This window comes from Heptranchias perlo, chromosome 12, assembly GCF_035084215.1.
Source record: "Heptranchias perlo isolate sHepPer1 chromosome 12, sHepPer1.hap1, whole genome shotgun sequence".
Taxonomy (NCBI): Eukaryota; Metazoa; Chordata; class Chondrichthyes; order Hexanchiformes; family Hexanchidae; genus Heptranchias; species Heptranchias perlo.
The window spans coordinates 53837488-53858271 of record NC_090336.1 but is presented as its reverse complement, the minus strand read 5'-3'; the positions used below and the strand labels follow the sequence as shown (position 1 = coordinate 53858271).

Sequence of the window (20784 nt, the reverse complement as noted above, 5' to 3'; positions counted from 1 at the left end):
AAAGGGATGACGGTGGATAGGCAATGGCTAATATTTAAAGAACATGTGCAGGAATAACAACAATTATTCATTCCTGTCTGGGGCAAAAATAAAACAGGAGAGGTGGCTCAACCGTGGCTTACAAAAGAAATTAGGGATAGTATTAGATCCAAAGAGGAGATACATAAAATTGCCAGAAAAAACGGCAAGCCTGAGGATTGGGAGCAGTTCAGAATTCAGCAAAGGAGGACAAAGAGATTGATTAAGAGGGGAAAAATAGAGTATGAGAGTAAACTAGCAGGGAACATAAAAACTGACTGTAAAAACTTCTATAAATATGTCAAGAGAAAAAGATTACTGAAGACAAATGTAGGTCCCTTACAGTCAGAAATGGGGGACATTATAATGGGGAACAAAGAAATGGCAGAACAATTAAACACATACTTTGGTTCTGTCTTCACAAAGGAGGACACAAATAAACTACCAGAAATGTTAGTGAACCAAGGGTCCAGTGAGAGGGAGGAACTGAAGGAAACCAGTATTAGTAAAAAAAAGTGCTAGGGAAATTAATGGGGCGAAAGGCTGACAAATCCCCAGGGCCTGATAATCTACATCCCAGAGTACTAAAGGAAGTGGCCCTGGAAATAGTGGATGCATTGGTGATCATCTTCCAAAATTCTATAGACTCTGGAACACTTCCTACAGATTGGAGGGTGGCAAATGTAACCCCACTATTTAAAAAAGGAGGGAGAGAAAAAACATGGAATTACAAACTAGTTAGCCTAACATCAGTAGTGGGGAAAATGCTAGAGTCTATTATAAAAGATGTGATAACACAATACTTGGAAGGCATTAACGGGATTGGACAAAGTCAGCATGGGTTTATGAAAGGGAAATCATGCTTAACATATCTGCTGGACTTTTTTGAGGATGTAACTAGTAGAATAGATAGGGGAGAACCAGTGGATGTGGTGTATTTGGATTTTCAGAAGGCTTTTGATAAAGTCCCACACAAGAGGTTAGTGTGCAAAATTAAAGCACATGGGATTGGGGGGATTATACTGGCATGGATTGAGAATTGGTTGACTGACAGGAATCAGAGAGTAGGAATAAATGGGTCGTTTTCCGGGTGGCAGGCAGTGACTAGTGGGGTACCGCAGGGATCAGTGCTTGGGCCCCAGCTATTCACAATAAATATATCAATGATTTGGATGAGGGAACTAAATGTAACATTTCCAAGTTTGCAGACGACACAAAGCTGGGGTGAAATGTGAGCTGTGAGGAGGATGCAAAGAGGCTCCAATGTGATTTAGACAAGTTGGGTGAGTGGGCAAGAACATGGCAGATGCAGTATAATGTGGATAAATGTGAAGTTATCCACTTTGGTTGTAAAAACAGAAAGGCAGATTATTATGTGAATGGTGATAGATTGAGAAAAGAGGAGGTGCAATGAGACCTGGGTGTCCTTGTACACCAGTCGCGGAAAGCGAGCATTCAGTTGCAGCAAGCGGTTAGGAAGGCGAATGGTATGTTGGCCTTCATTGCAAGAGGATTTGAGTACAGGAGCAGGGATGTCTTACTGCAGATATACAGGGCCTTGGTGAGACCACACCTGGAGTATTGTGTGCAGTTTTGGTCTCCTTATCTGAGGAAGGATGTCCTTGCCATGGAGGGAGTGCCACGAAGGTTTACCAGACTGATTCCTGGGATGGCAGGACAGACGTATGAAGAAAGATTGGGTCGACTAGGCCTATATTCACTAGAGTTTAGAAGAATGAGAGGTGATCTCATCGAAATATATAAAATTCTAACAGGACTAGACAGACTAGATGCAGGGAGGATATTCCCGATGGCTGTGGAGTCCAGAACCAGGGGTCACAGTCTCAGGATACGGGGTATGCCATTTAGAACCGAGATGAGGAGAAATTTCTTCACTCAAAGGGTGGTGAACCTGTGGAATTCTGTACCACAGAAGGGAGTGGAGGCCAAGTCATTAGATGTATTCAAGAGGGAGATAGATATATTTCTTAATGCTGAAGGGATCAAGGGATATGGAGAAAAAGCAGGAACAGGGTACCGAGTTAGACGAGCAGCCATGATCATTTTGAATGGCGGAGCAGGCCCGAAGGGCCGAATGGCCTGCTCTTGCTCATATTTTCTATGTCTATGTTTCTAAACGTTCAACATAACTTCCTTACTTTTGTATCCTGTGCCTCTATTTATAAAGCCCACGACCCTGTATGCTTTTTTAACTGCTTTCTTAACCTGCCCGGCCACCTTCAACGATTTGTGCACGTATCCCCCAGATCTCTCTGTTTCTGTACACCTTTTAGAATTGTGCATTCTACTTTATATTGCCTCTCCTCGTTCTTCCGACCAAAATGTATCGCTTTGCATTTTTCTGCGTTAAACTTCATCTGCCACGTGTCCACCCGTGCCTCCAGCCTGTCTATATCCTCTTGAAGTCTATCATTATCCTCCTCAAAGTTCGCTACCCTTCCAAGTTTTGTGTTATCTGCAAATTTTGAAATTGTGCCATGTACACGTCATTAATATCTAGCAAGCAAAGCAGTGTTCCCAGCACTGACCCCTGGGGAACACCACTGTACACTATCCTCCAGTCCGAAAAACAACCGTTCACCACTACTCTCTGTTTCCTGTCCCTTAACCAATTCTGTATCCATGTTGCTACTGCCCCCTTTATTCCATGGGCCGTAATCTTGATGACAAGCCTACCATGCAGCACTTTATCAAACCCCTTTTGAAAGTCCATATACACCACATCAACAGCATTGCCCTCATTTACTCTCCCTGTTACCTCATCAAAAACTCTATCAGGTTCGTTAAACATGATTTGCCTTTAACAAATCCATGCTGGCTTTCCCTAATCAATCCACACTCGTCCCAGTGACTGTTAATTATGTCCCGGATTATCGTTTCTAAAAGTTTCCCCACCACCGAGGTTAAACTGACTGGCCAATAGTTGCTGGGTTTATTCTTACACCCTTTTTTGAACAACGGTGTAACATTTGCAATTCTCCAGTCCTCTAGCACCACCCCCGTATCTAAGGATGTTTAGAAGATTATGGCCAGTACCTCCGCAATTTCCACCCTTACTTCCCTCAGCAACCTAGGATGCACCCCATCTGGACCGGGTGACTTATCTACTTTATGTGCAGCTAGCCTGTCTAGTACCTCTCCTTTATCAATTTTTAGCCCATCCAGCATATCAACTACATCTTCCTTTACTGAGACTCTCTCAGCATCTTCTTCCTTGGCAAAGGCAGATGCAAATTCCTCATTTAGTACCTCAGCCATGCCCTCTGCCTTCATGAGTAGATCTCCTTTATGGTCCCTAATTGGCCCCACCCCTCCTCTTACGACCCGTTTACTGTTTGCATGCCTGTAGAAGACTTTTGGATTCCCTTTTATGTTTGCCGCCAGTCTATTCAGTCTATATACTCTCTCTTTGCCCCTCTTATTTCCTTTTTCACTTCCCCTCTGAAATGTCTATATTCTGCCTGGATCTCACTTGTGTTATCAACCTGACATCTGTCATACACCCCTTTTTTCCACTTCATCTTACTCTCTATCTCTGTTGTCATCCAGGGAGCTCTGTCTTTAGTTGCCCTACTTTTCTACCTCGTGGGAATGTACCTAGTCTGCACCCGAACCATCTCTTGCTTAAAGGCCGCCCACTGTTCAATTACAGTTTCGCCTGCCGATCTTTGATTCCAATTTACTCGGGCCAGATCTGTTCTCATCCTACTGAAATTGGCCCTCCTCCAATTGAGTATTTTTACTTTAGAGTGGTCCATGTCCTTTTCCTAGCTATTCTAAACCTTATGATACTATGATCACTGTTCCCTAAATGTTCCCCCATTGACACTTGCTCCACTTGACCTGCCTCATTCCCTCGAACAAGATCCAGCAATGCCTCCTTTCTCGTTGGGCCGGAAACGTACTGGTCCACAAAGTTATCCTGAATATATTTCAAAAATTCCTCCCCCTTGTTGCCCCTTATGTTATTGTTATCCCAGTCTACATTTGGATAGTTGAAGTCTCCCGTTATCACTATCCTATAGCCTTTGCACGTCTCTTTAATTTCCCTGCAAATTTGCTCCTCTATATCCTTCCTATGATTTGGTGGTCTATAGAATACACCCAGTCGTGTCTGCTTGTCCATGTTTGTAAGAATAGTTTCAGCCAATGAGCAAAAAGAAAATAAATCAGAGGCAGAGGGCTCACGACTTTGGTCCAAGAGTTTTCAGCAGGATCAGGAGACTGAAGACTTATGTAGGTTATCAAGAGCTTTCTGAAAACTTCATGAAGTTTGTGGGTACTAATCTACCATTTTGGCTCCCATTGAGAGTTGAGCTAAGGTTGGAAATTCATCAGGTTGGCAACACTGCAATTAAAATGTTGTATTTTGATGGCTGACGAAGGAAGTCCAAGTCTGTAAATTTAATGAATAGCACATCCAATCAGTGATGCAATGACATAGTCATGCTGAAAATATTGGCAACATCTTCTGCATACCTCCTAGCACACTGAATTATCACAACGATTTTTTTTCAAGGCTAGCCAAGTTAATGTTTGAAAAGGAAATGCCTGGATGCTATCCTGTCTGCTTGCTGCACAGCAACAATTATGATCACCACACATCTTCCTCAGTCATTGCCTCCTCATCCTGACCAATGTGAAGGTTGTCCAGTCGTCATGGTTACTGCTCAGAATCCCCAGATCGAACTATGGAATGGTTTGAGGCGCTCCGACCAATCGCTGCCAAGGACGCGCCCCTCCCCGTGCCAGATCAGAGGTGCTGCGAGATCTGATTGGCGGGTCTGCCAGCGACAGGGCGTGCCATTCATAGAACGCGGCCCCGGCTGGTGATTGACAGGCGGAGAGCTGACAGAGCGGTGCTGAGGGGGGAACGCGGCCCCGGCTGGTGATTGACAGGCGGAGAGCTGACAGAGCGGTGCTGAGGGGGGAACGCGGCCCCGGCTGGTGATTGACAGGCGGAGAGCTGACAGAGCGGTGCTGAGGGGGGAACGCGGTCCCGGCTGGTGATTGACAGGCGGAGAGCTGACAGAGCGGTGCTGAGGGGGGAACGCGGCCCCGGCTGGTGATTGACAGGCGGAGAGCTGACAGAGCGGTGCTGAGGGGGGAACGCGGTCCCGGTGCAGCGGGTTTGGAGCATCTCAGTAAAAAGCGCTGGGCAACTTGAAGAGATTGCAGTCCTGGGGCAAAGCGCAGGGTAAGGATGCAACCAAAGGCACGTTTGTAATTTTCGATCGTTTTGTTTCATTGTAATTTTAGTGCAGTTAAACCCGAGGCATTGTCCTCTTTTTAACGGTTCTCGATCTCTTTGCTGCGTCTTCGTATCGCGAAAAATAAAGTCGGGGGGTGGGCGGGTGGACGCATTTAAACGTGTTCATCTGCCAGTGGAATTTAACCCCTTATTTGGACTGGATCAACGGTTTGCAGCGGGGGATAAACACGATGCTCGCTCCATACTGCGCTGTCAGCCGCCGTGGGGCGGAGTTTGCATTGGCAGACGATGCCTTACCCCTCCGGGCCCCTAACCGAGGACTTGCGCCTGAAGCTGAGTCTGTACTGTTAACATATGCAGGTTTAAAAGTGGCTGTTTCAGTATTATTATATCTCAGGAGGCGAGAGCTGAAGTCTTCCCCCTCTCCCTCTGTTTTTTGATACAGAGACAAATCCTTTTACAAAGATTATTATGTCAACATCGAAACCAAGACTGCAGTGACAAATAAAGTATTAGATTTTAACCTAAAATGCAAACCGATTTTTTTCTTCAAAAAAAGGAACAAATATGGTGAAGAGTGGATGTCATACAAAAGTTCAGTGAAGGTGGACTGCAAACAGCAAAATAGATCCAAATAAATTATTTTTTATCATGTAAGAAGTAGGTTCATTGCTAAGGACTAAATATTGTAGGCCCATTGCTGTAGGTAGCTTAACCAACAGACGTGAACATGCTCCAGAACAATTTACTGGGTGCTTTTAGTGTTCATATAAAGGTGCATTAATGTTGCATATGTCCTGTGACTGTCGTGTTGGTTTAATTTTACACTGATGTTGAGAAGTTGTAGTGTAAATCCAGCCTCAGGACCTAATGTCCTCCAGAGAGTCTCACTCTGCTTAACTTCAGAATTGGCAGGAACTACACCAGTTGTGGTGTGAATCAGTCTCAAACCAAAGCACAGTTTAGCCTTCAGCCAGGCTGTGGTGTAACTCATTTGCACTCCCTGACTGAAAGTTCAGTTGTGCTCCTTAGGAAAGAGCTCTGCCAATGCACATACACAAATGCACAGATCTCCCCGTTCCCTAGCAGTTTTAACTCTGTGCAGGCATCCACATCATCAAAACATTTCAATTAATTAAGAAAGGTTTAGAAAGTATGCTGGAGGCCCCAAGGACCCTTGGGCACTTTTTACACCAGGGCTGACACCGCAGTGGGGTTACATTCCATTGGAGGCTGACTTAGATTTGATCTAAAATGAGGTTGGGCTCTGACTCCTGATTTACATTTAATTTTGATATAAAGAAATGTAGTTGGAACAAGAATCATGAAATGTTTACCCATTGAAGGGATGTCCATTTGAAAAGATGGGATATGATTGCTGACTAGAAGTTTACAGTCAATATGAAGCTACTATCAACAAAGCTAATCAAACACAAGGATACATCTCAAGGAGATTTAATTATAAGTTGAAGCAAGTTACCTTGTATCATTGGTGAGATCACATTTGGAATATTATATGGACTTTTGAGCACCCTACCATCAAAAGAATATTGAGGCTTTTGGGAAGGTTCAGTTTAGAGTGACGAGGATTTTTCCCAAATTTAGGGCTCTCCGGTATGAAAGACTCAAAGAACTAAATTTGTTTCCCTTAGAGAAAAGATTGAGAGGGGATATGTTTTGTGTTTTTTTTAAATCATGAGAATCCTGGAAATTGCGGTTGTATGCAAGTTTATTTAATTTTGAATGTGGTTCCAGAACCAAGAGCGTGAGCACAAAATTAATTAAACTAAAGTGAGAGGAGAGCTTGGAAGAATTTTTTTCTCCAAAGAGCAATGGATATATGGAATAGGCTCCTAGGTAAAACAGTTAATGCTATATAAATTAATATCATTTAAAACAACTCTGTTAAAGAATGGGGCTGAAAATTTTGAAGTGATACTCAATAAATAATCAAATATTTCATGCAACCTGATGGTTTATGCAATGCTAAAATGATGGAGAAATAGCAATGGAAAGCAGCTGGTCAAAGTGTTCTGGAATTTTACTTTATTGCCTTTTTGAGGGTCTGGAAGATGTTTTCACTGAGCTCTTATGTTCTTTGCTTCATCTGTGGTTGGTTCCCTCCTTCATAAGACGGAGCAGGTTGGTAAACTCCACAATAGAGCAAAGTATATAACATCTATGGAGGGAACCAGCTGAAGAAATTAAACATGTGTTTGCATGTACGGTACTATTGCATGCAAAGGAGTCTATAATTAAAGATAGGGTGACTGAACACCTCGAGAATTTTCAGTTAATCAGGGAGAGCCAGCATGGATTTGCCAAAGGTAGGTCATGCCTGACAAACCTGATTGAATTTTTTGAAGAGGTGGCTAAAGTAGTGGACAGGGGAATGTCAATGGATGTTATTTATATGGACTTCCAGAAGGCATTTGTTAAGGTCCTACATAAGAGACTGTTAGCTAAGTTAGAAGCCCATGGAATCGAGGGAAAAGTACGGACTTGGTTAGGAAATTCGCTGAGTGAAAGGCGACAGAGAGTAGGGATAATGGGTAAGTACTCACATTGGCAGGATGTGACTAGTGGAGTCCCGCAGGGATCTGTCTTGGGGCCTCAATTATTCACAATATTTATTAACGACTTAGATGAAGGCATAGAAAGTCTCATATCTAAGTTTGCCGATGACACAAAGATTGGTGGCATTGTAAGCAGTGTAGATGAAAACATAAAATTACAAAGCGATATTGATAGATTAGGTGAATGGGCAAAATTGTGGCAAATGGAATTCAATGTAGACAAATGTGAGGTCATCCACTTTGGATCAAAAAAGGATAGAACAGGGAACTTTCTAAATGGTAAAAAGTTAAAAACAGTGGATGTCCAAAGGCACTTAGGGGTTCAGGTACATAGATCATTGAAGTGTCATGAACAGGTGCAGAAAATAATCAATAAGGCTAATGGAATGCTGGCCTTTATATCTAGAGGACTGGAATACAAGGGGGCATAAGTTAATGCTGCAGCTATACAAAACCCTGGTTAGACTGCACCTGGAGTACTGTGAGCAGTTCTGGGCACCGCACCTTCGGAAGGACATATTGGCCTTGGAGGGAGTGCAGCTTGGGTTTACTAGAATGATACCCGGACTTCAAGGGTTAAGTTACGAGGAGAGAATACACAAATTGGGGTTGTATTCCCTGGAGTTTAGAAGGTTAAGGGGTGATCTGATTGAAGTTTATAAGATATTATAGGGTGGATAGAGAGAAACTATTTCCACTGGTTGGGGATTCTAGGAGTAGGGGGCACAGTCTAAAAATTAGAGCCAGACCTTTCAGGAGCGAGATTAGAAAACACTTCTACACACAAAGGGTGGTAGAAGTTTGGAACTCTCTTCCGCAAACGACAATTGATACTAGCTCAATTGCTAAATTTAAATCTGAGATCGATAGCTTTTTGTCAACCAAAGGTATTAAGGGATATGGGCCAAAGGCAGGTATATGGAGTTAGATCACAGATCAGCCATGATCTTATCAAATGGTGGAGCAGGCTCGAGGGGCTGAATGGCCTACTCCTGTTCCTATGTTCCTGAGGCAATTTCATTTAAAAACGCCAGATATCTTGAGGAGGTGCCACAATCAAGGTAAGTTGGAAGAATGCTGTTGCGTAGGAGGAGTAAAGTATCCACACTAGGAAGTAATTGTTAGAATGGCAACCATGCATTTTTGGACCTCACAATTTCTTTCTATGGTGTTACCCATTAGGGTTGTGACTAAAGCCTCTTACCTCTCTGCACTGATGCCTATTACCACTATTGAGAGAGGTGACTGGACCTGGATCTTACTATCCCCTGTGGAATATCTAGCTACAGTTCTTATCTTGTAATGTTATTAATTAACCAGGAAGCATTGTTATCTGCTCTACTTGCTTGCTGGTTATTATTGGGGCAACTGCACAGCAGTAACTCTTTAAATATGTGTGCCTGTTTTCTTGCTCCACGTGTATGTCAGGTCCTATGGGGAGTGACTCCCATATAATTTGTGCTTGTTCCATTCATTATATGTCCTGGGAAAAATGGTACTGAGACTGTAACAGACTTGGCTGTAAAATTTATAGTGTCTATGAATTGGCACTGGCATAATACCTATCCCAAATCTGGGTTACTGGATGCCTAGACCAAACAGTTGTGCACAATTTGAGAAACATTGACAAACATTGGTCAGGTTTACCCTCTGTTATATTTGACTTTAGTAGTGCATTCACGTAGATGTAATTGCAAAGTGGCACTTAGAATTGAGCATCGACATGTTGGCATTGTCCTGCTGTTAACTGCTGCCAGGAGTGAAACTTACCCTAGGTGGTGGACTGGAGATGGAATTGCAGAGTCAGCTCTAGTCTTAACACCAAGAGCCAACACACATCTCCTTTGTAATATGATGCCCATCAGTACTACTACTGTACCCTGTCAGCTCGAGTCTGACTTGTTAGGCTGGCAGAAGATGTGTCAGTGGCAAGTGTAACTGTTCGGGGCTTTTAATACTGACCGCATGTGCTGAAGTTTGGTGTTCCTCTAAATCGCAGAGCAACACTTCTATGTATAAACACATGTTTCATGCAAATACTGTATAATGGTAGCACTGTTGGGTAGTTTGAAGGAAGGAAGGTGTGCAGCATTGATAACCTGGCTGGCACAAGTACAATTGGGTGCAGCACGCTGACACAAAGTAATGAGTGTGCAAGTTGCTTTTGAGTCAGCATTTGAGCCAAAGGGTAACAATGCAGCAGCATAGCCAGCTTTCTGTCCTCACCACCGACTAGCTGATAGTACTAGCTTTTATACCAGTAACGAACGAACAAACTTGCGTTTATCTAGTGCCTTTCCCGGCCGCAGGACATCCCAAAGTGCTTTACAGCCAATGAAGTACTTTTAAAGTGTAGTCACTGTTGTAACATTCTGATATTGTAGACTTTGTGCATTTTGTACTGTTTTGTACTGTTTCATATCAGTATAATACAAATGGGTTGCCAATTGAGCCATGGTAAAGGGCAATGGTATATTTTAAACATGGTAAAGGAGGCCTTATGCTGCGCCTCCAGCCAAGCTGTTCCAGTACAGCTACAACACTGGCATCTACCCGACAATGTGGAATATTGCCCAGGTGTGTCCTGTCCACAAAAAGCAGGACAAATCCAATCCGGCCAATTACCGCCACATCAGTCTACTCTCAATCATCAGCAAAGTGATGGAAGGTGTCGTTGACAGTGCTATCAAGCGGCACTTACTCACCAATAACCTGCTCACCGATGCTCAGTTTGGGTTCCGCCAGGACCACTCGGCTCCAGACCTCATTACATCCTTGGTCCAAACATGGACAAAAGAGCTGAATTCCAGAGGTGAGGTGAGAGTGACTGCTCTTGACATCAAGGCAGCATTTGACCGAGTGTGGCACCAAGGAGCCCTAGTAAAATTGAAGTCAATGGGAATCAGGGGGAAAACTCTCCAGTTGCCGGAGTCATACCTAGCACAAAGGAAGATGGTAGTGGTTGTTGGAGGCCAATCATCTCAGCCCCCGGGCATTGCTGCAGGAGTTCCTCAAGGCAGTGTCCTAGGCCGAACCATCTTCAGCTGCTTCATCAATGACCTTCCCTCCATCATAAGGTCAGAAATGGGAATGTTCGCTGATGATTGCACAGTGTTCAGTTCCATTCGCAACCCTCAAATAATGAAGCAGTCCAAGCCCGCATGTAGCAAGACCTGGACAACATCCAGGCTTGGGCTGGTAAGGGGCAAGTAACATTCGCGCCAGACAAGTGCCAGGCAATGACCATCTCCAACAAGAGAGAGTCTAACCACCTCTCCTTGACATTCAATGGCATGACCATCGCTGAATCCCCCACCATCAACATCCTGGGGGTCACCATTGACCAGAAACTTCACTGGACCAGCCATATAAATACTGTGGCTACAAGAGCAGGTCAGTGGCTAGGTATTCTGCGGCGAGTGACTCACCTCCTAACTCCCCAAAGCCTTTCCACCATCTACAAGGCACAAGTCAGGAGTGTGATGGAATACTCTCCACTTGCCTGGATGAGTGCAGCTCCAACAACACTCAAGAAGCTCGACACCATCCAGGACAAAGCAGCCCGCTTGATTGGCACCCCATCCACCACCTTAAACATTCACTCCCTTCACCACCGACGCACAGTGGCTGCAGTGTGTACCATCCACACGATGCACTGCAGCAATTCGCCAAGGCTTCTTCGACAGCACCTCCCAAACCCGCGACCTCTACCACCTAGAAGGACAAGGGCAGCAGGTACACGGGAACAACACCACCTGCACGTTCCCCTCCAAGTCACACACCATCCCGACTTGGAAATATATCGCCGTTCCTTCATCGTCGCTGGGTCAAAATCCTGGAACTCCCTACCTAACAGCACTGTGGGAGAACCGTCACCACACGGACTGCAGCGGTTCAAGAAGGCAGCTCACCACCACCTTCTCAAGGGCAATTAGGGATGGGCAATAAGTGCTGGCCTTGCCAGCGACGCCCACATCCCATGAACGAATAAAAAAAAAAGCATGAATAAAATGGAATATGAAATAAATTTAAGCCCATTAACACCATCTTCGTCAATAAGGCATCCTTATTTTAATTGTAAAACATTTCAGAGCTCATATCACTATGTCCCTTTCATCTCCTCTTCCTTGGGGTGGATTCTTAATCATGTGTAATGTGTCATAACAGAGAGAAGTGTCTCCTATTCTAAAGAGAAGAAAATAAGTTAAAAATCTGTGATAAGTATGTGGTCTGCTGCTGGTGGAAGAAACCCGAGGTTTGCCATAAATATCATGAAATAAACTTTGTCCTCACCTAGATGTTTCCTTTGAAGTACTTATCTTTTCTAAGCAGTCCTGATTAGTGATTAGACAATGGATTAAACACAAAACGCTTAGCAGATTACTGTAGGTGGCCCAAATCCACAAATGATTATCAGGTTTGAGTTTTAGCCCTGGCTGTTAACTGTACTCCACTACAGTAAATTGATCAGTTCGGTAGTTTGGGAAGAAGGATAAACTACAGAGGGAACAATAAACTACATAACTTGATCAACAACACTGAAGCAGGAAGGCTTTGCATTTCATCAGTTTTTTTTAACGGACAAATATTTTCTCCCTCCCTGAGAGCAAATTGCCCCATTGGTGGTGTGAAACAAGCTGATGGCTGGCGTACAGGATCAGCCCTTTGTTGACTCCCCATAATGATTCCCACCCTTTCTGTGGGGAGGTGGCTGATATCTGTTTGCGAGTGAGCCAGTGAGAAGTTGAGCCTTCACGTGTTCACAGCCAGTGATCTAGGACAATGCCTTTTTGATATGTTGTTGTGTATCTGGAGCAGTGCTAGAAATGTCAGGTTTAATTGGCAGTGTTTATGCGCATCATAAGAACATAAAAAATAGGAGTAGGTGTAGGCCATTCAGCCCCTCGAGCCTGCTCCGCCATTCAGTAAAATCATGGCTGATCTTCTACCTCAACTCCACTTTCCCGCTCTATCCCTGTATCCCTTGATTCCCTTCGTGTCATTTCATTTTTAAATTTTGTGCTTATCAGTGTGACAGATGTTCATGCCAAGTCAGATATAGCGCAGCCAGATGTGGAGTAAAACGCCTTCTACCCAGCCCAGCAGCATGCCTCGGTCACAGCCTTTGAGGAGCGCCCCATAATGAGCCAGTGTGAAACCTAGGAAATGCAGCAAGGGGGACTCTATTTGAACCCAGGTTCCAGAGGTGAAAGGCCTGTATCTAACACACTGTGCTCCCCAGATCTTTATACATACTATGATATTTGATTGTATTGGCTTATAGGATGTTGTGTTGACTCCAGTGTACAATGAGAAGCCAGCAGAATGATACTCTGCCGTCAGACCAACACCTTGGGTAGCTCTTGGTGGAGTAAGTCAATTGTAAACAATTTTACAACACCAAGTTATAGTCCAGCAATTTTATTTTAAATTCACAAGCTTTCGGAGATTTTCTCCTTCCTCAGGCAAATGTTTCAAGAGCTCCTTGAAGCCTACGCATTTATACATATTGAACAATACATGGTGTTTACAGACTGCCCCTGCAACTGCCCGTTGCCAAGGCAATCACCGTGTTCAGACAGAGAGGTGTCACCTGCAGAACCCCCGAATACACATTCAACAAAAAAACAAACAGGGAAAAAAAACAGAGAAAAAAAACACAGAGAGAGGCAGAAACATCCGGAAGGCAGAGAGAGCCAGCAAATGACCCATTATATTAAAAACAGATAACATTTGTTCGCTGGTGGGGTAACGTGTAGCGTGACATGAACCCAAGATCCCGGTTGAGGCCGTCCTCATGGGTGCGGAACTTGGCTATCAATTTCTGCTCGACGATTTTGCGTTGTCGTGTGTCTCGAAGGCCGCCTTGGAGTACGCTTACCCGAAGGTCGGTGGATGAATGTCCATGACTGCTGAAGTGTTCCCCGACTGGGAGGGAACCCTCCTGTTTGGCGATTGTTGCGCGGTGTCCGTTCATCCGTTGTCGCAGCGTCTGCATGGTCTCGCCAATGTACCATGCTCTGGGGCATCCTTTCCTGCAACGTATGAGGTAGACAACGTTGGCCGAGTCACAGGAGTATGAACCATGCACCTGGTGGGTGGTGTCATCTCGTGTGATGGTGGTATCTGTGTCGATGATCTGGCATGTCTTGCAGAGGTTACCGTGGCAGGGTTGTGTGGCGTCGTGGACGCTGTTCTCTTGAAAGCTAGGTAGTTTGCTGCGAACGATGGTCTGTTTGAGGTTGGGTGGCTGTTTAAAGGCGAGTAGTGGAGGTGTGGGGATGGCCATAGCGAGGTGTTTGTCCTCATTGATGACATGTTGAAGGCTGCGGAGAACATGGCGTAGTTTCTCCGCTCCGGGGAAGTACTGGACGACAAAGGGTACTCTGTTGGTTGCGTCCCGTGTTAGTCTCCTGAGGAGGTCTATGCGATTTTTTGCTGTGGCCCGTCGGAACTGTCGATCGATGAGTCGAGCGTCATATCCCGTTCTTACTAGGGCGTCTTTCAGCGTCTGTAGGTGTCCATCGCGTTCCTCCTCGTCTGAGCAGACCCTGTGTATTCGCAGGGCCTGTCCATAGGGGATGGCCTCTTTGACGTGGTTAGGGTGGAAGCTGGAAAAGTGGAGCATCGTGAGGTTGTCCGTGGGCTTGCGGTAGAGTGAGGTGCTGAGGTGCCCGTCTTTGATGGAGATTCGTGTGTCCAAGAAAGAAACTGATTCTGAGGAGTAGTCCATGGTGAGCTTGATGGTGGGATGGAACTTGTTGATGTTATCGTGTAGTCTCTTTAGTGATTCCTTGCCGTGGGTCCATAGGAAGAAAATGTCGTCGATGTATCTGGTGTATAGTGTTGGTTGGAGGTCTTGTGCAGTGAAGAAGTCCTGCTCGAACTTGTGCATGAAAATGTTGGCGTATTGGGGTGCGAATTTGGTCCCCATGGCTGTTCCGTGTGTTTGGGTAAAGAACTGGTTATCGAAGGTGAAGACATTGTGATCCAGGATGAAGCGGATGAGTTGTAGGATGGCTTCCGGAGATTGGCTGTTGTTGGTGTTGAGTATTGATGCTGTCGCAGCGATGCCGTCATCGTGGGGGATACTGGTGTATAGTGCCGAGACGTCCATCGTGGTGAGAAGTGTTCCTGGTTCAACTGGTCCGTGGGTACTGAGTTTTTGTAGGAAGTCTGTAGTGTCACGACAGAAGCTGGGGGTTCCCTGTACGATGGGTTTCAGGATGCCCTCGATGTATCCAGAGAGGTTCTCACACAGGGTTCCGTTGCCTGATACGATGGGACGTCCGGGTGTGTTGGCTTTGTGTATCTTTGGGAGGCAGTAGAAGTCTCCCACGCGGGGATTACGTGGGATGAGAATGCGTAGGATGCTTTGAAGGTCTGGATCGAAGGTCTTGATCAGTTTGTTGAGCTGGTGGGTGTGTTCTTTGGTCGGATCTGCGGGTAACCGTCTGTAGTGTTCCTGGTTGTCCAGTTGTCGGTATGCTTCTTTGCAATAGTCTGTTCTGTTCTGTATGACTATGGCTCCTCCTTTGTCCGCTGGTTTGATGACGATGTTGCGGTTGGTCTTGAGAGCGTTGATGGCGTTGCGTTGTGCTCGGGTGACATTCTGGACTGTCTTCTGAGTGCGGCTGATGAATCTGGCATTGACGCATTTCCTGACAGCTTGAGCATACATGTCCAGCTGAGGGCAGCGACCCTCCGGAGGAGTCCAGTTTGACTCTTTCCTCTTCGGTTGCTGTACCGCGGATCCCTCTGTCTGCTGTTCCGGATCGTCGATTGTCTCATTGGGTTCGCTGCTGAAATCTTGGGGTTTGTGGTAGAATTCCCGGAGCCTCATTCTCCTGATGAATTCCTCTGTGTCCGCCGCGAGACTAGTGGGGTCCATTTTGGTAGTGGGGCAGAAATTGAGCCCTCGGCTGAGAACTTCGATTTCGTCTGGTTGAAGGGTGTGGTCGGATAAATTGACAATAGACTTCCCTGTGGTTGCAACCGTGGTACCAGGGGAAGCTTGGTCGTTGCTGGTGGTGATGCCGAGTTTCTCAAGCTTCCTGCTCTTGGTTTTCATGTAGGCAGCGTAGTTCCGTTGCCTCGTCTGTTTGGCGGTATAACGTAGCTGGTCTGCTGTGTCCTGAGTACAGGTTGAGAGTATGGACTCTATCTTGGTTTCGAGGTTGTGGCGTCTGCTGTAGAGTTGGTGTATGAGATGGTTGCGGAGTGTGCGAGAGGTACGGCGGCAGAGTCTCTCAGCGTAATCCGAGTTGTATGTGGACTTGAGTGGGTTCGTGATCTGGAGTCCTTTCGGGATCTTGTCTGCTTTCTTGCAGCTCTGTAAAAACTTGATGTCTGTGTCTAAATGCGCGATCTTCTTGGATATCCTTTCCACTGTGAGCCGGCAGTTTGTGGTGTCGATGGTAGTCATGATGTGGAGATGCCGGTGATGGACTGGGGTTGACAATTGTAAACAATTTTACAACACCAAGTTATAGTCCAGCAATTTTATTTTAAATTCACAAGCTTTCGGAGATTTTCTCCTTCCTCAGGCAAATGTTTCAAGAGCTCCTTGAAGCCTACGCATTTATACATATTGAACAATACATGGTGTTTACAGACTGCCCCTGCAACTGCCCGTTGCCAAGGCAATCACCGTGTTCAGACAGAGAGGTGTCACCTGCAGAACCCCCGAATACACATTCAACAAAAAAACAAACAGGGAAAAAAAACAGAGAAAAAAAACACAGAGAGAGGCAGAAACATCCGGAAGGCAGAGAGAGCCAGCAAATGACCCATTATATTAAAAACAGATAACATTTGTTCGCTGGTGGGGTAACGTGTAGCGTGACATGAACCCAAGATCCCGGTTGAGGCCGTCCTCATGGGTGCGGAACTTGGCTATCAATTTCTGCTCGACGATTTTGCGTTGTCGTGTGTCTCGAAGGCCGCCTTGGAGTACGCTTACCCGAAGGTCGGTGGATGAATGTCCATGACTGCTGAAGTGTTCCCCGACTGGGAGGGAACCCTCCTGTTTGGCGATTGTTGCGCGGTGTCCGTTCATCCGTTGTCGCAGCGTCTGCATGGTCTCGCCAATGTACCATGCTCTGGGGCATCCTTTCCTGCAACATATGAGGTAGACAACGTTGGCCGAGTCACAGGAGTATGAACCATGCACCTGGTGGGTGGTGTCATCTCGTGTGATGGTGGTATCTGTGTCGATGATCTGGCATGTCTTGCAGAGGTTACCGTGGCAGGGTTGTGTGGCGTCGTGGACGCTGTTCTCTTGAAAGCTAGGTAGTTTGCTGCGAACGATGGTCTGTTTGAGGTTGGGTGGCTGTTTAAAGGCGAGTAGTGGAGGTGTGGGGATGGCCATAGCGAGGTGTTTGTCCTCATTGATGACATGTTGAAGGCTGCGGAGAACATGGCGTAGTTTCTCCGCTCCGGGGAAGTACTGGACGACAAAGGGTACTCTGTTGGTTGCGTCCCGTGTTAGTCTCCTGAGGAGGTCTATGCGATTTTTTGCTGTGGCCCGTCGGAACTGTCGATCGATGAGTCGAGCGTCATATCCCGTTCTTACTAGGGCGTCTTTCAGCGTCTGTAGGTGTCCATCGCGTTCCTCCTCGTCTGAGCAGACCCAGTGTATTCGCAAGGCCTGTCCATAGGGGATGGCCTCTTTGACGTGGTTAGGGTGGAAGCTGGAAAAGTGGAGCATCGTGAGGTTGTCCGTGGGCTTGCGGTAGAGTGAGGTGCTGAGGTGCCCGTCTTTGATGGAGATTCGTGTGTCCAAGAAAGAAACTGATTCTGAGGAGTAGTCCATGGTGAGCTTGATGGTGGGATGGAACTTGTTGATGTTATCGTGTAGTCTCTTTAGTGATTCCTTGCCGTGGGTCCATAGAAAGAAAATGTCGTCGATGTATCTGGTGTATAGTGTTGGTTGGAGGTCTTGTGCAGTGAAGAAGTCCTGCTCGAACTTGTGCATGAAAATGTTGGCGTATTGGGGTGCGAATTTGGTCCCCATGGCTGTTCCGTGTGTTTGGGTAAAGAACTGGTTATCGAAGGTGAAGACATTGTGATCCAGGATGAAGCGGATGAGTTGTAGGATGGCTTCCGGAGATTGGCTGTTGTTGGTGTTGAGTATTGATGCTGTCGCAGCGATGCCGTCATCGTGGGGGATACTGGTGTATAGTGCCGAGACGTCCATCGTGGTGAGAAGTGTTCCTGGTTCAACTGGTCCGTGGGTACTGAGTTTTTGTAGGAAGTCTGTAGTGTCACGACAGAAGCTGGGGGTTCCCTGTACGATGGGTTTCAGGATGCCCTCGATGTATCCAGAGAGGTTCTCACACAGGGTTCCGTTGCCTGATACGATGGGACGTCCGGGTGTGTTGGCTTTGTGTATCTTTGGGAGGCAGTAGAAGTCTCCCACGCGGGGATTACGTGGGATGAGAATGCGTAGGATGCTTTGAAGGTCTGGATCGAAGGTCTTGATCAGTTTGTTGAGCTGGTGGGTGTGTTCTTTGGTCGGATCTGCGGGTAACCGTCTGTAGTGTTCCTGGTTGTCCAGTTGTCGGTATGCTTCTTTGCAATAGTCTGTTCTGTTCTGTATGACTATGGCTCCTCCTTTGTCCGCTGGTTTGATGACGATGTTGCGGTTGGTCTTGAGAGCGTTGATGGCGTTGCGTTGTGCTCGGGTGACATTCTGGACTGTCTTCTGAGTGCGGCTGATGAATCTGGCATTGACGCATTTCCTGACAGCTTGAGCATACATGTCCAGCTGAGGGCAGCGACCCTCCGGAGGAGTCCAGTTTGACTCTTTCCTCTTCGGTTGCTGTACCGCGGATCCCTCTGTCTGCTGTTCCGGATCGTCGATTGTCTCATTGGGTTCGCTGCTGAAATCTTGGGGTTTGTGGTAGAATTCCCGGAGCCTCATTCTCCTGATGAATTCCTCTGTGTCCGCCGCGAGACTAGTGGGGTCCATTTTGGTAGTGGGGCAGAAATTGAGCCCTCGGCTGAGAACTTCGATTTCGTCTGGTTGAAGGGTGTGGTCGGATAAATTGACAATAGACTTCCCTGTGGTTGCAACCGTGGTACCAGGGGAAGCTTGGTCGTTGCTGGTGGTGATGCCGAGTTTCTCAAGCTTCCTGCTCTTGGTTTTCATGTAGGCAGCGTAGTTCCGTTGCCTCGTCTGTTTGGCGGTATAACGTAGCTGGTCTGCTGTGTCCTGAGTACAGGTTGAGAGTATGGACTCTATCTTGGTTTCGAGGTTGTGGCGTCTGCTGTAGAGTTGGTGTATGAGATGGTTGCGGAGTGTGCGAGAGGTACGGCGGCAGAGTCTCTCAGCGTAATCCGAGTTGTATGTGGACTTGAGTGGGTTCGTGATCTGGAGTCCTTTCGGGATCTTGTCTGCTTTCTTGCAGCTCTGTAAAAACTTGATGTCTGTGTCTAAATGCGCGATCTTCTTGGATATCCTTTCCACTGTGAGCCGGCAGTTTGTGGTGTCGATGGTAGTCATGATGTGGAGATGCCGGTGATGGACTGGGGTTGACAATTGTAAACAATTTTACAACACCAAGTTATAGTCCAGCAATTTTATTTTAAATTCACAAGCTTTCGGAGATTTTCTCCTTCCTCAGGCAAATGTTTCAAGAGCTCCTTGAAGCCTACGCATTTATACATATTGAACAATACATGGTGTTTACAGACTGCCCCTGCAACTGCCCGTTGCCAAGGCAATCACCGTGTTCAGACAGAGAGGTGTCACCTGCAGAACCCCCGAATACACATTCAACAAAAAAACAAACAGGGAAAAAAAACAGAGAAAAAAAACACAGAGAGAGGCAGAAACATCCGGAAGGCAGAGAGAGCCAGCAAATGACCCATTATATTAAAAACAGATAACATTTGTTCGCTGGTGGGGTAACGTGTAGCGTGACATGAACCCAAGATCCCGGTTGAGGCCGTCCTCATGGGTGCGGAACTTGGCTATCAATTTCTGCTCGACGATTTTGCGTTGTCGTGTGTCTCGAAGGCCGCCTTGGAGTACGCTTACCCGAAGGTCGGTGGATGAATGTCCATGACTGCTGAAGTGTTCCCCGACTGGGAGGGAACCCTCCTGTTTGGCGATTGTTGCGCGGTGTCCGTTCATCCGTTGTCGCAGCGTCTGCATGGTCTCGCCAATGTACCATGCTCTGGGGCATCCTTTCCTGCAACGTATGAGGTAGACAACGTTGGCCGAGTCACAGGAGTATGAACCATGCACCTGGTGGGTGGTGTCATCTCGTGTGATGGTGGTATCTGTGTCGATGATCTGGCATGTCTTGCAGAGGTTACCGTGGCAGGGTTGTGTGGCGTCGTGGACGCTGTTCTCTTGAAAGCTAGGTAGTTTGCTGCGAACGATGGTCTGTTTGAGGTTGGGTGGCTGTTTAAAGGCGAGTAGTGGAGGTGTGGGGATGGCCATAGCGAGGTGTTTGTCCTCATTGATGACATGTTGAAGGCTGCGGAGAACATGGCGTAGTTTCTCCTCTCCGGGGAAGTACTGGACGACAAAGGGTACTCTGTTGGTTGCGTCCCGTGTTAGTCTCCTGAGGAGGTCTATGCGATTTTTTGCTGTGGCCCGTCGGAACTGTCGATCGATGAGTCGAGCGTCATATCCCGTTCTTACTAGGGCGTCTTTCAGCGTCTGTAGGTGTCCATCGCGTTCCTCCTCGTCTGAGCAGACCCTGTGTATTCGCAGGGCCTGTCCATAGGGGATGGCCTCTTTGACGTGGTTAGGGTGGAAGCTGGAAAAGTGGAGCATCGTGAGGTTGTCCGTGGGCTTGCGGTAGAGTGAGGTGCTGAGGTGCCCGTCTTTGATGGAGATTCGTGTGTCCAAGAAAGAAACTGATTCTGAGGAGTAGTCCATGGTGAGCTTGATGGTGGGATGGAACTTGTTGATGTTATCGTGTAGTCTCTTTAGTGATTCCT

The 20784-nt window shown here is 46.5% G+C and overlaps 1 protein-coding gene across 1 annotated transcript in view; it reads left to right on the top strand.

The window, feature by feature from the left end:
* Nucleotides 1–4886: 4886 nt before the first annotated feature.
* dhcr7 (7-dehydrocholesterol reductase) overlaps nucleotides 4887–20784 on the top strand; it is a 41718-nt gene continuing 25820 nt past the window's right edge. Inside the window, exon 1 of the mRNA XM_067994124.1 lies at nucleotides 4887–5236. The gene's annotated coding sequence lies outside the window, so the exon portion shown is untranslated. The remainder of the gene's footprint in view (nucleotides 5237–20784) is intronic.